Source organism: Schistocerca gregaria, chromosome 6 (assembly GCF_023897955.1).
Source record: "Schistocerca gregaria isolate iqSchGreg1 chromosome 6, iqSchGreg1.2, whole genome shotgun sequence".
Lineage (NCBI taxonomy): Eukaryota > Metazoa > Arthropoda > Insecta > Orthoptera > Acrididae > Schistocerca > Schistocerca gregaria.
The window spans coordinates 239,947,871-239,974,225 of NC_064925.1; positions in this window are offsets into that span (position 1 = coordinate 239,947,871).

Below are 26,355 nucleotides of genomic sequence, written 5' to 3' on the forward strand. Positions count from 1 at the left end.
TGATTGCATTATTACACAATTTGGGTACGTAGATCCTGAGAAATCAGTACCCAGAACAACTACGTCTGGCCGTAATAACGGCCTTGACACGCGTGGGCATTGAGTCTAACAGAGCTTGGATGGCGTGTACAGGTACAGCTACCAATGCAGCTTCAACACAATACCACAGTTCATCAAGAGTAGTGTCTGACGTGATGTGACCAGCCAGTTGCTCGGCCACTATTGACCAGACATTTTCAATTGGTGAGAGATTTGGAGAATGTGCTGGCCAGGGCAGCAATCTAACATTTTCTGTATCCAGAAAGGCCCGTAAAGGACCTGCAACATGCGAACGTGCATTATCCTGCTGAAGACACCGGCGATACTTTCGCAATTAGGCTCAATATTTCGTAAAACATCTGAAATGTAACGTCCACTGTTCAAAGTACCGTCAATGTGAACAAGAGGTGACCGAGACATGTAAGCAATGGCGCCCTATACCATCACGCCGGGTGATAGGCCAGTATGGCGATGACGAATACACGCTTCCAATGTGCGTTCACTGCGATGTCGCCAAACAGGGATGCGTCCATCATGATGCTGTAAACAGAACCTGGATTCATCCGAAAAAATGATGTTTTGCCATTCGTGCACCCAGGTTCGTCGTTGAGTACACCATCGCAAGCGCTCCTGTCTGTGATGCAGCGTCAAGAGTAACCGCAGCCATGGTCTCCCAGCTCATTAGTCAGTGCTACTGCAAACGTCGTCGAACTGTTCGTGCAGATGGTTGTTCTCTTGACAAAATCCCCATCTGTTGACTCAGGGATCGAGACGTGGCTGCACGATCCGTTACAGCTATGCGGATTACATGCCCATCATCTCGACTGCTACTGATACGAGGCCGTTGGAATCCAGCACGGCGTTCCGTATTATCCTATTCAAGCCACCGATTCCATATTCTGCTTACAGTCCTTTGATCTCGACCAACGCGAGCAACACTGTCGCGACAAAATGAACCGCAATCGCGATAGGATACAATCCGACCTTTATCAAAGTCGTAAACGTGATGGTATGCATTTCTCCTCCTTACACGAGGCATCACAACACCGTTTCACCAGGCAATGCCGGTCAACTGCTGCTTTTGTAAGAGAAATCGGTTGGAAACCTTCCTCATGTCAGCATGTTGTAGGTGTCGCCACCGGCGCCAACCTTGTGTGAATACTCTGAAAAGCTAATCATTTCCATATCACAGCATCTTCTTCCTGTCGGTTAAATCTCGCATCTGTAGCACGTCATGTTCGTGGTGTAGCAATTTTAATGGCCAGTAGTGTATAATAAATAGGTAACGTTTCCCACTAGTAGCTTTGTTTCCGGATGCTAAACAAAATTGCGGTGCATTGCTTTCTGGGCAACCCTCGTAATTAGACTTACAGAATTATACAATTTGCTGATTCCTCATAGACCGTATCGGGTCGGTTCGGTAGTGAACGAATCGTGGCCTGAGACGCGCGACAGCTGGCACTGCACTCGCTCGACAGATCGTGGCAGCCTCTCTTTCCCCGCCTCCACCGTAAAAAACAGGCGCCGCGGTGCTGCTGCTGCTGCTGCTGTTGCAGACACCCCAGGGCCAGGGCCAGCTCAACGTGACGCCGGGACACCTGTGGCGCTGCGAGCGCCGAATAACGCCATCTATTAATCATGGTGGCGCCCCGGTCCGCGCTGGGCTAATCTGGAGTCTCCAGTGCCGTGCTGGGAGCCCGCTACTGGCAGTCCGCCCAACAGGACTGCCTCCAGTAGTACCAGGAACGTGTTGCTAGCAGGCCACCGGCAACAGGCGACTAGCCACTGATGTAAAAACGACCATTGTAGATTCTAAATGAAGCCTCAGCCTCTGGCCCATGGACTGACTTTGAGCTTTCAATTTGTAGCCGAAAGCGTGATTCAGTCTGTTCGCTTATAATGAACGAGAATTTATTGTCGGGACTGATGAAAGATGGACTTTCTTTTATACAAATGTCGTCCATCAAGAACATGGATTGCGCGTGGGAAAATAACTTTTTATGCTATTTAGTAAAGACAGACAATCTGAGCCCACGGCTGTGTAGAAAATATAGAATGACTCTTTTCTGAAGATAACAGCATCCAGCCACTTTTTACAACGCTATTGATTTGTTTCTATAGCGTGATTACCAGTTACGAACCGACAGGTTCACCTTCAGACGGCTGGTTCACCTTAAGATACACTACTGGCCATTAACATTACTACAACACTAGGATGATCTGCTACAGACACGAAATTTAACCGACAGCAAGAAGATGCTGTGATATTAAATGATTAGCTTTTCAGAGCATTCACACAAGTTTGACACCGGTGGTGACACCTACACCGTGCTGACATGAGGACAGTTTCCAACCGATTTCTCATACATAAACAGCAGTTGACCGGCGTTGTATGGTGAAACGTTGTTGTAATTCCTCGTGTAAGGCGGAGAAATGCGTACCATCACGTTTACGACTTTCATAAAGGTCGGATTGTATCCTATCGCGATTGTGGTTTATCGTATCGCGACAATGCTGCCCGCCTTGGTCGAGATCCAATAACTGTTAGTAGAACATGGAATAGGTGGGTTCAAGAGGGTAATACGGAACGCTGCGCTGGATCCCAACGGCCTCGTATCACTAGCAGTCGAGATGAGAGGCATCGAATCCGCATGGCTGTAACGGATAGTGCACCCACGTCTCCATCCCTCAGTCAACAGATGGGGACGTTTGCAAGACAACAACCATCTGCACGAACAGTTCGACGACGTTTGCAGCAGCATGGACTATCAGCTGGGAAACCATGGCTGCGGTTACCCTTGACGCTGCATCACTGATAGGAGCGCCTGTGATGGTGTACTCAATGACGAACCTTGGTGCACGAATGGCAAAACATCATTTTTTCGGATGAATCCAGGTTCTGTTAACAGCATCATGATGGTCGGAGCGCTGTGAACGTACACTGGAAGCGTGTATTCGTCATCACCATACTTGCGTATCACCCGTCGTGATGGTACGGGGTGCCATTGTTTACACGTCTCGGACACCTCTTGTTCGCACTGACGGCTCTTTGAACAGTGGACGTTGCATTTCAGATGTGTTACGACCCGTGGCTGTACCCTTCATTCGATCCCTGCGAAACCCTACATTTCATCAGGATAATGCACGACCGCATGTTGCAGGTCGTGTACGGGCCTTTCTAGATAAAGAAAATGTTCCACTGCTGCCCTTGCCAGCACAATCTCCACATCTCTCACCAATTGAACACGTCTGGTCAATGGAGGCCGAGCAACTACCTCGACAAAATATGCCAGTCACTACTCTTGATGAACTGTGGTATCGTGTTGAAGCTGCATGGGCAGCTGTAACTGTACACGCCATCCAAGCTCTGTTTGAGTCATTGCCCAGGAATATCAAGGCCGTTATTACGGCCAGAGATGGTTGTTCTGGGTACTGATTTCTGAGGATCTATGCACCCAAACTGCGTGAAAATGAAATCACATGTCAGTTCTAGTATAACATATTTGTCCAATGAATACCAGTTTATCACCTGCATTTCATCTTGGTGTAGCAATTTTAATGGCCAGTAGTGTACATCTTACATTAACTTCTGCTTTTTGTTTTCCCAACTAATGAAATGTCCGTGGGATGGTGGTGCCGACGAAAAATCCAATCCATTACATTCCCGTGTAGGCTGCTTGCGTAAACTACACTCCTGGAAATTGAAATAAGAACACCGTGAATTCATTGTCCTAGGAAGGGGAAACTTTATTGACACATTCCTGAGGTCAGATACATCACATGATCACACTGACAGAACCACAGGCACATAGACACAGGCAACGGAGCATGCAAAATGTCGGCACTAGTACAGTGTATATCCACCTTTCGCAGCAATGCAGGCTGCTATTCTCCCATGGAGACGATCGTAGAGATGCTGGATGTAGTCCTGTGGAACGGCTTGCCATGCCATTTCCACCTGGCGCCTCAGTTGGACCAGCGTTCGTGCTGGACGTGCAGACCGCGTGAGACGACGCTACATCCAGTCCCAAACATGCTCAATGGAGGACAGATCCGGAGATCTTGCTGGCCACGGTAGTTGACTTACACCTTCTAGAGCACGTTGGGTGGCACAGGATTCATGAAGACGTGCATTGTCCTGTTGGAACAGCAAGTTCCCTTGCCGGTCTAGGAATGGTAGAACGATGAGTTCGATGACGGTTTCGATGTACCGTGCACTATTCAGTGTCCCCTCGACGATCACCAGAGGTGTACGGCCAGTGTAGGAGATCGCTCCCCACACCATGATGCCGGGTGTTGGCCCTGTGTGCCTCGGTCGTATGCAGTCCTGAATGTGGCGCTCACCTGCAAGGCGCAAAACACGCATACGACCATCATTGGCACCAAGGCAGAAGCGACTCTCATCGCTGAAGACGACACGTCTCCATTCGTCCCTCCATTCACGCCTGTCACGGCACTACTGGAGGCGGGCTGCACGATGTTGGGGCGTGAGCGGAAGACGGCCTAACCGTGTGCGGGACCGTAGCCCAGCTTCATGGAGACGGTTGCGAATGGTCCTCGCCGATACCCCAGGAGCAACAGTGTCCCTAATTTGCTGGGAAGTGGCGGTGCGGTCCCCTACGGCACTGCATAGGATCCTACGGTCTTGGCGTGCATCCATGCGTCGCTGCGGTCCGGTCCCAGGTCGACGGGCACGTGCACCTTCCGCCGACCACTGGCGACAACATCGATGTACTGTGGAGACCTCACGCCCCACGTGTTGAGCAATTCGGCGGTACGTCCACCCGGCCTCCCGCATGCCCACAATACGCCCTCGCTCAAAGTCCGTCAACTGCACATACAGTTCACGTCCACGCTGTCGCGGCATGCTACCAGTGTTAAAGACTGCGATGGAGCTCCGTATGCCACGGCAAACTGGCTGACACTGACGGCGGCGGTGCACAAATGCTGCGCAGCTAGCGCCATTCGACGGCCAACACCGCGGTCCTGGTGTGTCCGCTGTGCCGTGCGTGTGATCATTGCTTGTACAGCCCTCTCGCAGTGTCCGGAGCAAGTATGGTGGGTCTGACACACCGGTGTCAATGTGTTCTTTTTTCCATTTCCAGGAGTGTATATGATCCGCTATCATGATCTTTTCATGTAAGCATCGTTCTCTGTAGCTCCGAATAATTTCCAATAAATTAAGCTGATTATCATGCAAGGAATTTATTGTAATACTAGTCCACATAAATTTATCAATAATAATTGTGCTCTCAGTTCCATTTCCCATTTTTTTGTAGGAAAGACGCAACATTTAGATGTGGTATCGGTCGGTCATTGCCGTGACTTTGCTACTGTTTTTCAATGTCCTTCATTTTCTTATCATACAAATTTGAACCTGCAGTCATTCGAAGATGAAATCCGAGAATTTTAACTAATTACACCTCATATAGCGGTTATGTGATAGTCATATGTAATTTACATTTTCAATAATCCCATTGGTCCACAGTTGTGCAATTCTCATCACCAATGTGGGACAGCTACCACATACATTATTTCCCTGGTTTGGCAATTATTTAGCGAGAAAAGGGGGAAGCCATCTTACAGTCCTTGCTCACTGAACTGTAGTCTCACTGGGACGGTATTTCCAATGTCATAACCAGAAACGTATTGCTTCCTTTTAATCTTGAAAGTCACCTGTATCAATTTTAATCGTACTACTCTAATTATTTTTTTCATTTATGATGATAGTTCAGGTCCATTAATACTCAAAAGTGTGAATAAATACTAACACAACATTTCTAACATTGTGCTGAATTCTCTCTGATCATATAATCGTTTATTTGATGTTTTGTCTATTGAGTTCGCGAATGTGACAGCTTGCCCTTATGACTGCTGAACTCCAGTCTATTCGCACACGTACGTATAACAGCAGAGATATCGGCACTTTTTAGTGTTTTCTGGGATCTTAATGAGTTCTGTAACATATCTGGAAAAAAATGACAGCTATTTGAAAATCACATCAGTTTCTTGTCTCGTTTTTCTAAGTCCAAATGTTTAAAAAATATATAAAATTCGAATTAAAAAAGCTCTCGCTGAGTTCCTCTAAGTTTAATTATCTTTCCTAAAAAAATCAAGCGAACTGACGAATCTGTCGAAGCTCTAAAGCGCATCGCATCCTGAAAAATGTTGTATCGAGAAAGATGAATTCAAAGCTTGGAGTAATGAAAATACATTGATTCAAAATATGACTAATTTGCGATGATAGGACCATACAGTCCTTCCTCTTCATAAACATGCCCTGATTCTGAATTTGGTGCAGTATATTTTTCAATTTGGGCTCTTGCAACAAACTGAGACATTCCTTGGTCAGCAGCGGATACCCGTTTTCTGTCGGAACTCTGCGAAATTTTTGCTGTTCGTCCATGTTACTATTGCTAGCACGTTAGCGGTCTTGATAATAAATGAATAACTCTCGCTGAAGATATCTGCAGACATACCTGAATATGTCTGCTGATATACCTATGAGTTTTTATGCCACCCACAATGCCTTCAAACACCACAGAGTTTCGTATTCTCTCTCTCTCGCTATGTGCAAACTATTAGTCCAGAGATAAAATAAACAGGACTCCCTTGCAGGAAAAGTAATGTCACTAAATTTGGCACTGGGATTCGTTTACGCCAGTGGCTACAGTTTTCGAGTTATTCAAGGAAGTCTCGTCTGACGGCGACTTTTATACTTTTTTCCTGAATAATACGAAATATTTGGCCTCCAGCGGAAACGTATCCTGATAGAAAATTTAACTATATTAAATTTCCTACAAAGAGGTCCTGTTCATTTTTTCTGTAGTTTGCAGGTAGTGAACGAGAGAATGTGAAAATCTTCACGCGGGTTCGGAAGGCTTTGCAAGTTGCATAAAATCCGTAGAATGGGCAGCTGAATCACCTGGCATATTATGCTGCCGTCCAACAGTTTCTGTGCCACGCTGAAGAGGTTTCAATGTCTGTTTCATACTGCACGCGTTGAAGCTCTTGTTATTTAGCGTAATGGCATCTTTTAAACAAGTTTCATTAGCGAGAAATTTGTAGATGTCAAGTCTATTCCTGAACTAATTCATTAACACGCTGTAAATTCTGAACTACCATCACAATAGAAAAAATCTAGGTTGAGTCTTACATATAGGATAATCGCAACCAGTCACTTTTTACAATGATTTTACTTATTTAACACATACTGTTTTCGAACCGAAAGGTCCATCTTTAGACAGCTAGTTCACACTAAGAAACCTTTTACATTAGCTTTCGCTTTTTGTTTTTCCAGCTGATAAAATTTCCTTGGGAAGGTGATGCCGATGAAAAATCCGCGAAACTACGTTGTCATCTTGGAGCAGCGTAAACTGTATGCTGCACCTTTTTATGTATATGTATGCGGATAACCGAAATTGCCACTTACACACTAAGAAGTTTCATAACATGGGAGTATATTTACAAAAATGGCGATATTACAATTATAACACTCCAGAGATATTTCATTATACATATATATGTGACAGTAGGAAATAATAAGTTAGTAATGTTACATTGCTTACTATTTACATTGAAAGAGAACTGATTAAAGTTATAATCTCCTAGTTGCCCTAGAAGATACTGAATCCACGTTCTCGTTTATTTGTTCAGATAGTATCAAGCCTGGTATATGGACATTTAGCCATGAAACATTACACAAAATTTTACTCAAATAAATAATTTTTAGTAAAGGAGGGCCTCTTCTGTTTTTTTGTAAGAAAGTAATGGTCACCCTTCAGAATATCATGGAATTAAATGATGGAAACAGTACAGTTATTTTCTTATTTTGTTATGCGACAAATGAGTGTTATCACACTACTCTGATTTATGAACTTTCTATTTTTATGGGTTTCAGAAATAGCCAATAGTCTGTACAAAGCTTCTCGCAACCCAGGATGCACTGCTAGGCGAGTAATTTTACAAGGGCTATAGGCCAGTTTTAATATGTCATGAGATTAAAATATTTTTTCTTATACTCGCATGCATGTATAATAAAGTGGTGAAACCCTCATTTAAATAGGAACAATCCTTGTAGGAAGAAAAGTTCTCAACTTTAACCTTTTTTCGAGCCCCTCGACCATTACCGCAGTCTCAGGTCGCACCTGATGAAGGTTAGGAGCTACGTAACCGAAATATCGTGCAAGTACGACGCTGATATCCGGCAGAACACCCGACAACCCAAGATGTTACTATCTCTGTGTCTTCATCCTTTGCTTGCGACGTCGCCACGTATAACTGAACTGTTGTCATCGGTTTTAGTTTGCTGACGTTTCCGTTGAGAACAGCCCTATCACTGAACTGTACACAGTAGCCCACGTTCTGTTCTACCTTCCCGTTTATAATAAATCCTACTTCCGTTTGGACAATTTCTGCTACTATTCATATTACCTGACGAGAAATCCTTTTCTCCTTCCAATTTCACTTCACTGAAACCCACTATATTTATATTTAGCCTTTTAATTTCCTTTTTCCGAATTTATGGCTTTCCTTACACGTTCAAACTTCTGACATTCCTCTTCCTGACTCGTAGAACGGTATACTTTCGTTGATTACTCAATCTTTTTCGCATAGTCACCTACCCCTTGGAAGTCCCCTCCCGGATATCCAGATGGGGATAAGGCAAGAATGTTTGGCCTATGGAGCTATAATCATTACACTTTTTCAATTATAGGCCACTTGTCCTATGGATACACATTATGTGTCTTCAATGAAATGGTTTTCATTGCCTTCTGTACCTTCATGCCGTTCAACGTTTCTGACTCTTCCTCTGTTTAGGGCAAGACAGTCCCCTGATCCCTTGTCCGCTGCTCCACCCTCTTTGACAAGGCCGTTGGCAGAACGAGGGTGACGTCTTGTGTCGGAAGTCACAGACCGCCATAGATGATGATTTTTACATAAAATGTAGTCGGTAGCCGCGTTCGAACCGGGGACTCCGGTCGTTTTCACTACTAGTTAAAGGCACTACCCCGTCTCCCCTTTATTTTATATGTACGGAACCGTAGGAAGACGACACCCGAGGCCTTGCCATCCTGTAGTCACACCCACGCAACTTGCTGTAGGATCAGGGAGAGAATTAAGAAGGTTTATTGAATTTTTATGTATTTAATTTCTCATTTTTATTTTTTAATGACAAAAGGTCGCAGAACTGCCGTAGCTAGCGTCCTGGTCGTTTTCTCGCATGGTGGTAAGGCTTCCCCCCCCCCCCTCTTCCGTCCGTAGGCGATCATATGTCTAGAACTCTTCTTCAGGCACAGCCCGAGGCCGTCCAATGAGCAGAAAGTACTGAAAATGATGAACCTAAATAATAAGCGAAGTGGTTCCTGTACTTCGGGTGGTTCCTGAAGGCCGCACGTGTTGTCATCAGTAGGGACCAATAGCCGAGTGTGCCTTTTTTGTTCATCACGAAATATGTAGTAAAGATCTATGCCTTCTACCCAATTAACGACATTCCTCCTGGCTGATGGGAAACATAAGCTGCCGGGGCGCAATATTTCGTCAAAGGAGAAAGACTCCGGCAATCGCCGCAAGAGTGATGCCAGCATGCGCTGCTTAAGTAGCCAGCACTCTCTTGTCACGGCATAAGTTACGCGGTTCAAAATGCCTCTGAGCATTATGGGACTTAAAATCTCAGGTCATCAGTCCCCTAGAACTTAGAACTACTTAAACCTAACTAACCTAAGGACATCACACACATCCATGCCCGAGGCAGGATTCGAACCTGCGACCGTAGCGGTCGCGCGGCTCCAGGCTGTAGCGCCTAGAACCGCTCGGCCACCCCAGCCGGCAGTTAGGCGGTATGCATCCGAATCAACGACTGAGAACGTACAGCACAAGGGGTCTTCCGTCAGATGAATGGAATGTAGCCTCTGACGAGTAGCGAACTTCATGTACACAACCACGTACTACAGTGAAAGCACCGTCGTAGGTGGTAAAAGTGTGTGTACTGCTCGTCACACCCTATCCCAGCCGACTTCGGCTGTCTGTGCTATCGTATTTACAGGTTGCTGCTGTTGGAAAAGGAGATAATAATCTTTCGTGCTTGGGATCGGTGTTGTCGGTGGGTCTGATAGCAAGTAGCTGAGTTCAATGAAGAGCTCTCTGACGTGGGTCAGTGCCGGTGAAATGTGCCCTATAGAAATTGGTGGATGCAGAGGCTGTGGTACCACTTCAGTTATCAGGGTGCCCGTCAGATTGTCGTGGGCATAGTGGTGAAATAAAGCGATCGTGCACGATTATAGACACGAATTAAACCGATACCGCCCGCCCCCTGCGGAAAGCGGAACATCGGACTTTAAAAACAACACCGGCGACCACGAAATGTCCATATACTACTTGAAATCTGTCGTCCATCGTAACCGTCAGGTGAAGGAATTGGTCAAAACAGTTCAGTTTGGAGGCAATAAACGTGTTGACACTAAAATGTTCTTTAATTGGTGGCGGCTGGAATTCATGGAAGGGCAAGCCCCAGATTAAACACCACTTCTTATTGACAACATCTAGATTTATTTTTGAAATCATTTAAGCTTTTCCTTTACAGTGGAAGGAAAAGAAGCCAGTTAACAACGACGAATAGTCACGAGGCACCAGAAGTGCTTAAAATTGGCTATGAAATTTATTCCCCTTTTTTTAAAAAAAGAAATTTACAACAAGATCAACATCAATCAACACAGAGCGCCAGAGGGCTTAGAATTTACTTTAAAATTCTCTCTTAAGAAAAATTTACATGTGTGTGTGTGTGTGTGTGTGTGTGTGTGTGTGTGTGTGTGTGTGTGTCTGCCTGTCTACCTTGAACTAAGTTTGCAGTAGAGTTTAGCTTAGTGAAATTTAATAAATGTTTCATGTCTTGAAACCTTCCCAATTGCACAATTTTGAGGTTTGATTCCGGGAGGGGACGGCAGGCAAGGACAAATTTAACGAGGAATTTAAAATCAAGAAGATCCCAGGGAAAGAGCGTCGCAATAATCATAAGATCTTAAGTGAACGACGGCCCGCAAGCGCAACTTAGTGCGAAATAGTGGTCCAATGACGTCCTGGTAGGGGCCTTCGTTCAGAGCCGCGACCGCTTCCTCTCCCGTCGTCAATTTGGCAGCGAGTGAGGCACACCGAAACAATTTGTTGGCCTGTAGGACAACCAGGAGCTGGGTCAGCATACAAAATGGGCTAGCTAGTGCACCCTGCATATCTGAGGACCTGATATTGGTAACAGATCAGCTTACAGAGTAACCACGTAGACCACAATACTAATGCTCCAATTGAAACTTCTACAAATTTGTTCCTTTTTTCTTTAAAAATGACACTTAAATAAGATTATAACACTTAATCTGAAGAAATAATTAACGATAATGAGCCGTGTGCGTCTCGTGTTCATCTTGTTTATTGTTTTTCATCTTCTATTACGGTACTGCCGCCTCGTTTTCTTATTCCATTTACTGGCGTCACTACCTTACTGCCTTACCTGCCCGTGAGTGGCAGCAGCAGCATATCGATAAGTACACTGTGCTACCATCTCTGGAGCGACCGATATTATTTCCGGGTCGTCGTGTGTCTGGTGTGGGCAGGTCACTCGGGGCTCATCAGCAGTGGAGTCCGGAAATAGCAGCAATGTAATCGGGGACGGAGCGCCAGTGAGGTGCGGATAGCCAGTGCTCGCCGACCGCTGGCGACACACATGAACTGTCATACGGAAGGAGATTGGATCGGGACGAGCGTTGGTCGGTCGTTCGTTTAGTCATCTCATTGGGCGACGTGTATTTGGTCTTTTGACCGTTTCTGGGCTTCGTCAGTTGGTCATCTTGCCGGACGTGGGTCGGTTCCTTCCTTGCGCAGAGATGTCGTGGCCAATGGCCAGGTGTTATCTCTGCATGGATGGGTCCGAGCGGGTTGGAGCTGCAGTCAGCTTCGGATAGCCGAGACTCGCCCGACCGTTGCCGACATACGTAACTTGAATGGGAACTGACCGCTTGTGGAAACTCTTTGTGTGTCGAATTGCTTCGTTCCTGTTGTTCCACAGTGATAGCTTTTACGATTCTTGTGCAAGTTTGTGTACCTGGAACCGTGCGTAGCTTCTGTGATTTCCACTGAGCAGATGAATGCTATCTGCCTACTAGAGCAGTCAGTCGGTCGGTTGAAATAGAACAGCGAGTGTGTCGGGTGGAAGGGAATTGATCAGGCTGTTGGTTGGTTCCTCAGCCGTCCCTAGGTCGTGTTTTCACCCGATTGTTTAGTGTTACGCTTGGCTGCCTGTCTCACCTAACTGTGGTTAGAGTTTCCTCCCCAGGCCGACCCTTGGACCACTTCTGAGCACCACTTTGTTGCTTGTCATTGTCATTTTATTAGGTCGCAGGTAGTGTGCTAGGCCTTCAGCCGTATTTTAATATTGTCTGTTTTGTGTTTAGTATATGGCTTTCAACCTAACTTCATGAAACTATTTTAAGAATAGGCCTTCAACCGCGTTTTCTTTAAAATTCTTGTTGCTCTATTTTTAGGCCTTTAGCCACGTTTGTTTCAGAATATATATATATATATATATATATATATATATATATATATATATATATATATATATATATATATATATATATATATATGGGTGGAAGATTATACAAGGTAAACCTTCCAAACCTTCCTTAGAGGATGTACATCATCACTAAATGATCTGTGAGAGCTTACCTTAAACATCCACTAGTGCAGAGGAACAATCAATGTACTCGGATAGGGTAAGTGTACAGTAGCATATTATCCACTATTGAAGGTGTACCATCGCCACTCCCGGATTTTAAACAGTGCGTCCAGCAATGCTTCTGCGCATCAGCATGACTGTAATTGTCGTCAGCTCGTTATTGTTATGTTATTTAGCAGTGCAGTTATGGTTGACAGTAGTGCAGTTACGGTTTAAAGTAGTGCAGCTGTGGTTGACAGTAGTGCAGTTATGGTTCACATCAGTGCAGGTATGGTTGAATCAGTGTAGTTCTATGAACGTCTTAGAGTGGAATGGGGAAATCTAAGTTATATTTCTGTCTTCATGGACAGAGAAAAGTACAATTCACTTATGAGCAAGGCTAAATCACTAAAATCTGGACGAAAGGGGAACGGCAACGACTACAAGTTTTTGAAGAGATATGAAGTGCTGGAAGTGAATGGCGGAACCGAATTAATACAACCTGTAACTGAAGAAGGTAAGATTGAATACTATATTGTAACGCTCCTTAAAAAACTGAAATAATAAACTTTACGATTACGTTGATCGAATGCCTTATCTGTGGAATGAGTAATGAACTCAAATTATCGTGTTGCGTATTGTAAGTGCAAGTAAGGTGCTTACTCTGTGTTGTTGTTAGCAAAACTTCACAGTCAGTGGCGTAGCGTGAGAGGAGACTTTGAGACATAGTCTCCCCTGTATTCGTGCTTAAAAAAGATGCAATAGTAATTCATAACAAAAATATAAACAACCTTCTAAGAGCACTCAATGTGCGAAGACATCAGCTTTGTAGCCCCGCCGCCGCACCCTGAGTATTGGTGTGTCTGCCTGCTTGAGACTCGACTGCTCTCAGACTCCGCCTCCCTTCCCTTACCTAGATGTGTGCGCCAGAGCGTTAGTGGCATTCTCGGCTCCGATTACTTGCAATCTTCCACGGAGGCCGGTGCGCTGCACTTGCTAGCAGGTATCGAGACTAGTCTCTGGCGCTTCTATGCTGGCTTTTAACACGGAAATGAATTCGCGTGCTTTGTGTTCATAGTCATTCTTGAGTGATTTTAGTGCATATATTCAAAACTCCTTTTTCTACATTAACGCACGAAAAAAAGTGAGAATTGAAAGACGAACGACCTACTCCTATACTCAGTGTAGTTTTAACTAAAAAAACGCGTTTTTCAGACAGCCTGGTACGAAAAGTATGCTTGGCTGACTGCAAATGCAGTCAATAACATATTATATTGTTATATATGTCTTGTTTGGTGGTGAAAATGAATGATGCAATGAGGGCATTTGTACAATACAGAACTTTGACAGGAAAACACAAAAGCATCAGATATCAAAACGTCACCTGCAGAACAAAAAATCATTTCAGTTATTGGACAAAGTAGAATTAAGTACGCCCTTTCTGAAGCCGCTCGTCTGACAGTAATAAAATACAACAAACAAGTTGCATCCAGCAGGAGAGTATTGGCTCGTCTTATTGAGGCAATTATATTTTTTTGTAAACAAGAACTAGCCTTTCGCGGCCATCGAGAAGACGAGTCCTCCAGCAACGAAGGTAACTATCTGGAATTGTTGGATTTACTAGCTCAAGGAGAGCAGTTAATCCGAGACCATCTGTCATCATGTTAAACCTTTAACGGAACTTCTACAGACATACAGAATGATGTAATAGAAATGATAACTCTAACAGTTAATGAGGAAATAAAATCTGAAATTCAGAACTGCAATTTCATTTCGATTCAGGCTGATGAAACATTAGACGTGTCATCCAAGAGTCAAATGAGTATAATATTCAGGTACTGTATTGCAGAAAAAATTGAGGAAATATTCGTTGGATTTTACAATTTTTCTGGAGATAAAACTCCTGAAGGTTTGTCAAACATTATTCATGCAGTATTGAAAGAATGGAATGTGGAAGGAAAAGTGGTTAGTCAAACATATGATGCGCTTCAGTAACGGCCGGCAGAGAAAGAGGACTACATCAGTTGGTGAAGCAGTTCTGTCACTATGCGCTGTTTATTCACTGTTACGCACACCAACTGAATTTGGTACCGTTACATGCTTCGAAAATCATACGACAAGTACGCATGTTTGAAAGTGATCTTATTGCATTCCATTCAGCTTTCAGCAAATCATCAAAACTAACTGTACTGCTAACTGAGAAAGGATTCAAACTGCCACATGTGAGCAACACTCTCTGGAACTTTCGTTCCAGGGCAGTTTCAACAACATCTAGTCATTTCTCATAGCTATATAGTGTTTGTAATTATATATTTGATGATACAGGCTCTCAGTGGGACCCAGAATCTTTGAGCTGTGCTGTGGGAATGAAACGACGGATGGATGATCCTACGTTTGTCTACTTGCTTGCTTCTACCGATGGTGCTCGTATATGTTGATCATCCCTTTAATGTTATTCAGTCAAAATATGTCAGTATAACTGCTTGCCACGAGGAAATAAGAATTGTTTTGAGAAACTTACGACAATTAAGAACGGAAACATTCGTTGATGAATGCATTAAATGCAGCTTGTGCTTGAATGACAACTGGATTTGCAAATTGTTCAGATGGAAAGTAGTTTTCAGGACTTTCTCCAAATTCAGTTTGTTGAACTTTTGAACGAAAAGTGTTTCCTGAACTATCAAAAAGAATTCCCAAAGTTGAAACTGCTTCAATTGTTAGAACAGTACCTTTTTTCAAACAAGACCTAATTGAAAATGAACTGTGCAGGATATACGCCGATGAGAAAAAACACTATCTCCAAGAATCCTCTTAAAGTACATTGTCAACAATGATTTAGACTCCGATTACGAAGAAACAACGAAGTTCTTGCGTTTGGTTTTGACCCTACCCGCAACTACAGCAAGCAGTAAACGAAACACGAGTACTCTTAAACGAGTGAAGATTTATTTTGGCAATTTAATGTCCAACATCCGGCTGTCGTGTTTGAGCACGTTAGCAATAGAAAAGACACTACTTGGAGAGCTATCCAGTGATCAGATCTTAGTTGACCGAGTTATAGACTTATTCGTGGAAAGAAAAGACAGGCGCATTGCACTTCTGTACAAGAAAATATAAGTGCTTCCTCTCTTGCTGCTGGAGTTCTACAAATTTGTCATCGTTTCTTGAATAAGTTATTATTATTATTATTATTATTATTATTATTATTATTATTAGTGGCGGTGGTAGTGGTAGTAGTAGTAGTAGTTGTTGTTGTTGCTGTTTAATTCGATGCATTTTGTTTAATTTGTTTGAATTATTCTTCATTGTACCATTTTGTCTCCCTATAATCACTGCAGAGTCTCCCCAACCTTTTCAACCACGCTACGCCACTGCTTCACACGAATTGATTGGGCGATGAAACTCCCAATGCTAATAAAGCACCAACGGTGGAAGGCGATTTATTCTGGTGTCTCACAAAAATGTGAATACTAGCTACAGGCTCAGCAGTGTGAAATGCTGGCCGTAACACTTAAAATGCACATGAAAATCTTTTGGCTGACAAAGGAGAACGTGTAAGAAAATCCAACTTCTTTAAAAAATTTATGACCTGTACATGGAGGCTGTACTGATTATGGTCTATTACTATCAGTGAGTTTTTATAGAAAAATTATATTGCAAGTTAAGTTTGTCTTTTCAAACACATCCGACAACTGAAGTTACGTTACTCACAAACGATTCACAGACAATGAGATTTAAACAGCAGGTATTATCTAACTTCATTAATCCACCATAAATGCAAGTCATAAAATGTAATGTAGCTCTGTTAACAAATCTTGGTAACATTAGAAAGTGAAGTATCTAAGTAGCCTTTTTATCAAAACGGTTTACATAAATTCTGGGGGTACTCAACAATTACACATTATCAGCCAGTTCACCTATACTAAAGCGCTGGCAAAAGCAGAAACCATAATTATTTAACATCTTTACCTTGCTTACATGAAGACTTCTGTTTCCAAGTTCAACAATATTCACGTGCTAAATTATTTCAACTCTTGGTGGCTCCACACAGTCCTAACAGACGGCTACCTACAACTGAGTGCCAAGCGCTCCCTTACACCACAGAAGTAGTATCTCTGGGCCAGCAATATCTGGGTCTCTATCAGAGACATAAATCGTTTTTAAAAATCACGTTTGGGTGTCATATACAAATGTACCCCAGTATACTCTTTTCAGTGTTTATGATGGAGAACTGTATGATATTCTGCATGATTCTCCAGTAATGAAAGGCCACGGTGGACGCGACTGATTAATGAAATGCTTGATGTTCTGTAATATAACATAGAGGGACGTCCTAATTTATTTTAGTTCGTCTGAGCCTTGTTTAGAAAAGTAAAATGGTCAGAAAAAAGTAAGAGTAGTGAAGCCCGTGCTGTTCAAGGAGCTTAATTTCTGATGTCAAGTTGATCTCATTGACTTCCAACGCAACCCGATGGAGATTGCAATTTCTTAATGGTTTATCATCACCGCCTCTCTAAATTCGTTTTTCTCAGGCCACTGAAGTCCAAAGCAGCTGAAGAGGTGTGCGATAACATTATTGACAATTTTACCTTGTTCGGCGCTCCCTCAGTATTGCAGTCTGACAATGGCAGTCAGTTACCAAAGTAATGAGCAGCTTAACTGAAATATGGCCCAATTTTAAGATTTTCTACGGTAAACCCTCACACAGGCAGAGCCAAGGCAGCGTAGAGCGAGCAAATCAAGACACAGAAATATGCTCACTACGTGGATGCAGGAGCAAAACACCGTGGAGTGGAGCCATGCAAAAAGATTTGTGCAGCTATGAGCTTATAAAGAACTGCGCTGTACATTTTGGAATTAAGAAAGCTCCATACGAAGCGATGTTTGGCTGCCCTCCGGAGCCTGGTTTGTCTTCAACAAGTTTACCTCCAGAAGCACCGATGAACATTCCCTCTGAGGATGGCTTTGAAAATATAATTAATCACATGAGTGTTAGCAGAGAGACAGGGTCTGAAACGGTGAAGCATAATCATCACAGTAAATCTCCATTTCAAGAGGATAACATACCAACAGGAACAGAGGTTCAGAACAGAGAGGAAGAAAGTACACTCCTGGAAATTGAAATAAGAACACCGTGAATTCATTGTCCCAGGAATGGGAAACTTTATTGACACATTCCTGGGGTCAGATATATCACATGATCACACTGACAGAACCACAGGCACATAGACACAGGCAACAGAGCATGCACAATGTCGGCACTAGTACAGTGTATATCCACCTTTCGCAGCAATGCAGGCTGCTATTCTCCCATGGAGACGATCGTAGAGATGCTGGATGTAGTCCTGTGGAACGGCTTGCCTAGCCATTTCCACCTGGCGCCTCAGTGGGACCAGCGTTCGTGCTGGACGTGCAGACCGCGTGAGACGACGCTTCATCCAGTCCCAAACATGGTCAATGGGGGACAGATCCGGAGATCTTGCTGGCCAGGGTAGTTGACTTACACCTTCTAGAGCACGTTGGGTGGCACGGGATACATGCGGACGTGTATTGTCCTGTTCGAACAGCAAGTTCCCTTGCCGGTCTAGGAATGGTAGAGCGATGGGTTCGATGACGGTTTGGATGTACCGTGCTCTATTCAGTGTCCCCTCGACGATCACCAGAGGTGTACGGCCAGTGTATGAGATCGCTCCTCACACCATGATGCCGGGTGTTGGCCCTGTGTGCCTCGGTCGTATGCAGTCCTGATTGTGGCGCTCACCTGCACGGCGCCAAACACGCATACTACCATCATTGGCACCAAGGCAGAAGCGACTCTCATCGCTGAAGACGACACGTCTCAATTCGTCCCTCCATTCACGCCTGTTGCGACACCACTGGAGGCGGGCTGCACGATGTTGGGGCGTGAGCGGAAGACGGCCTAACGGTGTGCGAGACCGTAGCTCAGCTTCATGGAGACGGTTGCGAATGGTCCTCGCCGATACCCCAGGAGCAACAGTGTCCCTAATTTGCTGGGAAGTGGCGGTGCGGTCCCATACGGCACTGCGTAGGATCCTACGGTCTTGGCGTGCATCCGTGCGTCGCTGCGGTCCGGTCCCAGGTCGACGGGCACGTGCACCTTCCGCCGACCACTGCCGACAACATCGTTGTACTGTGGAGACCTCACGCCCCACGTGTTGAGCAATTCGGCGGTACGTCCACCCGGCCTCCCGCATGCCCACTATACGCCCTCGCTCAAAGTCCGTCAACTGCATATACGGTTCACGTCCACGCTGTCGCGGCATGCTACCAGTGTTAAAGACTGCGATGGAGCTCCGTATGCCACGGAAAACTGGCTGCCACTGTCGACGGCGGTGCACAAATGCTGCGCAGCTAGCGCCATTCGACGGCCAACACCGCGGTTCCTGCTGTGTCTGCTGTGCCGTGCGTGAGATCATTGCTTGTACAGCCCTCTCGCAGTGTCCGGAGCAAGTATGGTGGGTCTGACACACCTGTGTCAATGTGTTCTTTTTTCCATTGCCAGGAGTGTATTTCTGACAATTATGACTACTGCCTGACTGGTTTAGACGAGTCAATTCGTGCCTAATTAAAAACACAGAAGTGAAGCATACAGGTTCTTAGAAGAAAAAGTGCAAAGACTGTGGCAATGTTCAAATCGCTGCATTCCAACAGTGAAGAGGGGCTATACTGTGAAAGTTCCAGTTCCCAACTTCGATAGAGGAAGAGGAGATGCTAGCTCGATCTTGGGTGTCGTCCTCGAGACAAGGGCCGATGGCTTCCACCGAATCTAGACGAGGGATGGTATGCTGAGTCAACTACACGAACAGTAGTAAATTGTCTGTTTTTAAATAATTATGAAAGGTACGAAGCGATATGTCACTGCGACTACAACTACAATATTTTGGCTCAGGTCCCCGTTCAATACTTGCCCTCTAAGAATAATCTCAAAGGAGGAAGTTACAGCAGAGAAAACAATTGCCCTGAGGATATTTGCGACGACTCAATCGATGGGAAGCGGCCAGAGACTCTTCAAATGCAAGTGCCAGCAAAAATGACAGACTTTGAGATTCCAAAAACAAAAATGTGTTGTGCCACTCAAAGTGACATGGTGCGCGCCCTTGCTGCCATAAATGAATTTTAAATAATTTAACAATGATTTAAAACTACAGGCGATAAATGCAAATTCCGAAGTACGACTATTTTGTTATTACAGCCATGGTTCACATTCCTTTCCTCTTGGCAGCGAAGGTATAGAGTCACTAGTGATAGTACACTATCCCCAGTCAATGTGTGTTTGACAAATCTGGAATCACTAATCAACTTTCATTAAAAGGGCCACTGAAGGTGACTATCAGCAATGATGGCATACTTCCCTGAAAGTTCCACTTCCACTATATTATATATATAGGTTCATTTAAGAAGCCAAAGTGTCATGTAAATGATCGGCCAACTCTAGTGGCAGACGCTGCAAGAGAGGTGCTCTTCCTTGAAGAATCATCCAATATATTCCTTCCTTCTATGTATATCTTGCGGAAAGACCACGAAGATAAAATTAGAGACATTCGAGCTCACACGGCTGCTCTCCAGCAATCGTTCTTCCCTCGAAGCATTTGCGACTGGAACTAGAAACGGGGTACGTGACAGCAGTACACAACGTACCCTCAGTCATACACGACAAGGTGAGATTCAGAGGAGCACTGTCAGAAGAATTTGAGATCAAGACTGGTGTTAAACAGGAAGATGGACTGTCACCATTGTTGTTCATTATAGCACTGGACGAAGTGATCAGGCAGTGGAGAGCAATAAACGAGGAAATGGATATACCAAAGACCCATGTCGGGGACATAAAGGACAACAGGGCTCACGTGGATTGCCTAGCCTTTGCAGATGACATAGCAATAGTAAGTGAGATGGAAGAAGACGCAAAGACACAACTCGTCAACTTAAGTAAGGTAGCCAGAAAGGTGGGACTGAGGATCGCCTATAACAAGACAAAGAAATTAAACACCACTGAAAACTGGGAAACACCGGAAGGCACTGTGCAAATGGTGGACAAATTTAAATACCTGTGAGAATTTATAACCGGAAGGAACAGGAGCAAGGAGGGAATAACAGAGAGGATAAAGAAGATGAGGTCGGCCTTCTGCATGACGAGAGAGGTATACAATAAAAAGAATATATCCATAGCGGCAAAGATAAGCCACTATAAGGTAACAGTGAGAAATGCATCATTATATGCTGCTGAGACGATGACACTAGAAAGAAATGGGACAGAACAGCTAGAGAAAGAAGAGAGGAAAACACTGAGAAAAATACTAGGTCCCAAAAGAGGTGGATGCGATGACCTAGGGAAGAACTGTACCGGAACATGAGAACAATATCCGGGGAACTCAGACTCAAAGGGGCAAGTTTTGCCGGCATGTAGTTAGCATGAGTATGAACAGAATGGCGAAGAGAGTGTGGGAAACCACAGGTAGGACAAGGGGAAAGACAGGAACCAAGTGGACTGTTGAACCTCGGAAGGGCTGATTGGAATTGAGGATCAAGGTTGAAGGAAAGGAAAATCGGAGGAAGAAATATACACCGACAAATATGCCGGAAATCAATGAGAGAGAAGAATACAGGAAAAGATTAGAATGTCACCAGTGGAGGCGCAAGGAGAAACGTAAACTGAAGATCTCGGAAGAAGAGCGGGAGAGGAGAAGATAAAGAATGAATAGGTGCTGGGAGAAGAAGAGGAAAATGCAGCCCACGAAGGGGCTACTCGTGGTCCTACAGAGACCGTAACACAAGAAGAAGAAGAAGAAGATGTAGATGTAAAGATGGATGTAGATTCCAAGTCATTGAGCATCACGTCTGTAATATAGCCGCACGTATCTCTGCAAAAGAGAGTGAATTCCTCATTACAAGTTACCTGTAGTGGACGTGCAGAGTATGTACTGACCAGCAGAGTACAACATCCCTGATCTTCCAGGTGTACACAAAAGAGGAGGCCCTTTACAGCCAACAGTTGTCAGACCTTCCCTGCACAATGCCCCTTCGCAGAAATGGAGACGATTGCTACCAGAACCACACTCAACTAAAGGCCGTCGTTCATCAGCTTTTCGTTCCTGCAATCGAAAACCTCCTGTCCTCACCGCCGCAGCTGATAGCTGATTCAAAGCAGTGGTAAAGTCGCAGGTCCGTTGGCATCCTAGCCCTGCCATGTCTGTCTAGACAAAGCGACAATTGGATCATTATTGATGATGTTCCTGCTTTGTATAATTGTTTTCATAAATTCGTTTCCATTGATAGCTTACGTGTTAATCTTTCAGTCCATTCATCATTCAGTCCATGTCACCTTGAGATATCTTTTGGTTTGATCGACAATTATCAGTACTGGCGCCCAGCTGTGGCGGTATATGTTTAAGGAGTGGAGGGCTAGGTATATCTCGCACGAGTGAACTGAATTTTCTTAATCGAAATTTAGTAATAACAAATGTACGATTACCTTCTGACAGCCGGCTGGAGTGGCCGTGCGCTTCTAGGCGCTACAGCCTGGAGCCGAGCGACCGCTACGGTCGCAGGTTCGAATCCTGCCTCGGGCATGGATGTGTGTGATGTCATTAGGTTAATTAGGTTTAATTAGTTCTAAGTTCTAGGCGACCGATGACCTCAGAAGTTGAGTCGCATAGCGCTCAGAGCCATTTGACCTACTGACGCCTCTTCTTGCTAGAACCGAAGAAGCAACTGCACCATACGACGTCAGCTGTAATAGACTTATAGCAATACGAGCAGTATATTCCGAAACAGAGTTCCGCATTAGTCGCGTGCCGTTTATTGGAAGCGCTAACGTTTATTATCTAGAGTCTACATCTATCTACATCTACATCCATACTCGCAAGCCACCTGACGGTGTGTGGCGGAGGGTACCCTGAGTACCTCTATCGGTTCTCCCTTCTATTCCAGTTTCGTATTGTACGTGGAAAGAAGGATTGTCGGTACGCTTTTGTGTGGGCTCTAATCTCTGATTTTATCCTCATGGTCTCTTCGCGAGATATACGTAGGAGGGAGCAATATACTGCTTGACTCTTCGGTGAAGGTATGTTCTCGAAACTTTAACAAAAGCCCGTACCGAGCTACTGAGCGTCTCTCCTGCAGAGTCTTCCACTGGAGTTTATCTACCATCTCCGTAACGCTTTCGCAATTACTAAATGATCCTGTAACGAAGCGCGCTGCTCTCCGTTGGATCTTCTCTATCTCTTCTATCAACCCTACCTGGTGCGGATCCCACACTGCTGAGCAGTATTCAAGCATTGGGCGAACAAGCGTACTGTAACCTACTTCCTTTGTTGTCGGATTGCATTTCCTTAGGATTCTTTCAATGAATCTCAGTCTGGCATCTGCTTTACCGACGATCAACTTTATATGATCATTCCATTTTAAATCACTCCTAATGAGTACTCCCAGATAATTTATGGAATTAACTGCTTCCAGTTGCTGACCTGCTATTTTGTAGCTAAATGATAAGGGACCTATCTTTCTATGTATTCGCATCACATTACACTTGTCTACATTGAGATTCAATTGCCATTCCGTGCACCATGCGTCAATTCGCTGCAGATCCTCCTGCATTTCAGTACAATTTTCCATTGTTGCAACCTCTCGATACACCACAGCATCATCTGCAAAAAGCCTCAGTGAACTTCCGATGTCATCCACCAGGTCCTTTATGTATATTGTGAATAGTAACAGTCCTATGACACTCCCCTGCGGCACACCTGAAATCACTCTTACTTCGGAAGACTTCTCTCCATTGAGAATGACATGCTGCGTTCTGTTATCTAGGAACTCCTCAATCCAATCACACAATTGGTCTGATAGTCCGTATGCTCTTACTTTGTTCATTAAACGACTGTGGGGAACTGTGTCAAACGCCTTGCGGAAGTCAAGAAACACGGCATCTACCTGTGAACCCGTGTCTAAGGCCCTCTGAGTCTCGTGGACGAATAGCGCGAGCTGGGTTTCACACGACCGTCTTTTTCGAAACCCATGCTGATTCCTACAGAGTAGATTTCTAGTCTCCAGAAAAGACATTATACTCGAACATAATACGTGTTCCTATATTCTACAACTGATCGATGGCAGATTTAAGACATTAACCAAATGACTGTGATATACAAATTCTACATTGTTTGGCAATGATTCTCTCCGTGGCCTAAATTGACTCATTACTTCTATTGCGCAACTTCAAAATTCTAAACTGATCACGATATTTAGATTTTAATTTTATGGCCGTGAACAATTTATTAATGGAATGTAAGTCACAAAATCATTCAATAATTTAAATGTACTTCTATAGCTGGAAGGCATATCGTAATAAGAGTTTCAACTATTTTAACTACATATATTTATCAAGACATGAAATCTGAAAATCAAACCCAATTAATAATAGATCAGACTTAAGAGATTTCTGTGCTTTGTTTGATGTTGATTATCCTTGGCCACAAAGACAGATACACGACACCACAACGAAGTTATACAGATGTGACTACATAGATACACAGAGAACCAATTATTCCAACCACTCAAACGATACCTGGTATCTAGTTGTTACGTTTATCAATCTGCGCCGCTAATGTGTTTAGCCACAACGCAAAAGCACTGCTTACGAAGACTAATGCGGCTTGTGAATAATTTAGTGGCAGGCATCCATAGGGTTACAGCATTAACCTTTCTAACAACAACTTATGCACGTAGTAACCTGCCTTATGGGGAAAACTTGCTGTATAATCTCCTAATAAGTAACTGGCCATTCGTATCTTACAATGGGACGGCAAGGCTCACTCGGTGTGTATGAATGCGGTTGGCGCTGCAGCTTTATTGCACATAGCCAAGTCAACAACAATACGCCTGGATACTAACTCCCTACGCAGTAGCCAACAGTGGCAACCAAAATCAATGGGCGGGCACACCCAGACGGTAGCCTCTCTGCAATAGCGGCCAACACCATGTTCAGCTCACAGGCATATTAAACAATTTCAGCAGCAAAAGAGCAATCCTAATTTAGATCCTGACACATTAACAAAACCGTTTAAGAAGCTCATCGTCCATTACAATACTATACTGCATTGTAGCGGGAATGTACTGGGATACCCTCACACAGCAAGCAGCTTAAGTAACAGACACATGCACAACTGCCTAATCCAGAAATTTCCTCATCACAACTCTCACCATTTTATGCAGTCGGACACTTTTTCCAAGTCAAAAATCATATGAGGGTGGATTGATTTTTCTTTACTCTTGCTGCCTTTATCTACCATATCGTCAGAACTACCTCTCCGGTGCCGTTACTTTTCCTAAAGCTAAAGTTATCGTCACCTTACGGATCCATTTCTCTGTATACTATACTTGTAAGAGTGGCAGGAATCGATTCTGATCTCAATTTTTAAGAAAGGTAACAAAATGGATTGTACTAATTATAGAGGGATATCGCTGTTACCAATATGTTCCAAAATTTTCTCGAATATTCTGCTAAACAGGCTTACACAATATGCAGATGAAATTGTGGGGGATTACCAAGCCGTCTTTAGGAGGAACAGATCACTATAGACCAAATATTCACCCTGCGTCAAATTTTGGAAAGGAAATGGGAATACAATAAACCAGTTCACAATCTTTTCATAGATTTTACAAAAGCATATGATTCAGTATTGCAGACAAAATTGTACAGAACTCTTTAGGAACTTGGAATGCCAAAGAAGTATGTTAGACTTATAGAAGCGAGCTTGAAAAACACAATAGATAGAGTACGCGTGGGGAAACAGGAGTCAGAAGAATTTGTAATAAAAAACGGACTTAAGCAGGGAGATGCCCTGTCTCTGATACTTTTCAATTTAGTTCTAGAATATATTGTACGAATGGTAGCAGATAATTCAGAGGGTGTGGAGTTAAATGGAAATATTAGGATATTAGGGTATGCAGATTACCTAAACATCATTAGCGATAGGAAAGAATCTGTAACAACAAATGCGAATACCTTAATCAAGGCTAGTGAAGATGTAGGTCTAAGGATAAGTGAAGATAAAACTAAATACCTGGTCACCACTAGAATGCCAACACCAGTAGATCAGGAAATGTTCAGAGCTGGAGACATGCAGTTTGAAAAAGTGAACACATTTAAGTATTTAGGGGTGGACATCACTCCGAGAAATGAGATTGAATCCGAACTGAAGAAGAGATTACGGGCGGGAAATTCGTGCTACTTCTCACTGAATAGATTACTGTCATTACGGATATTGTCTAGGAATTTAAACATCAGTATATACAAAACTATTATTCTACCAGTTATGCTGTATGGGTGTGAGAATTGGTCTTTCACTGTGGAAAACGAAAAGCCGTTTCGATTGTTTGAAAACAAAATGTTGAGGAAAATTTTCGGAGCAAAAAGGGATGACATTAGCGGAGAGTGGCCAAAACTGCATAACGAAGAGATTCACGAACTCTATTCAAGCCCTGACATAATCAGTATTATTAAATCGCGTAAGCTGCGATGGGCGGGTCACGTAGCCCGAATTCTATGGCGCTCAGTCCGGAACCGCGCTCCTGCTACGGTCGCAGGGTTGAATCCTGCC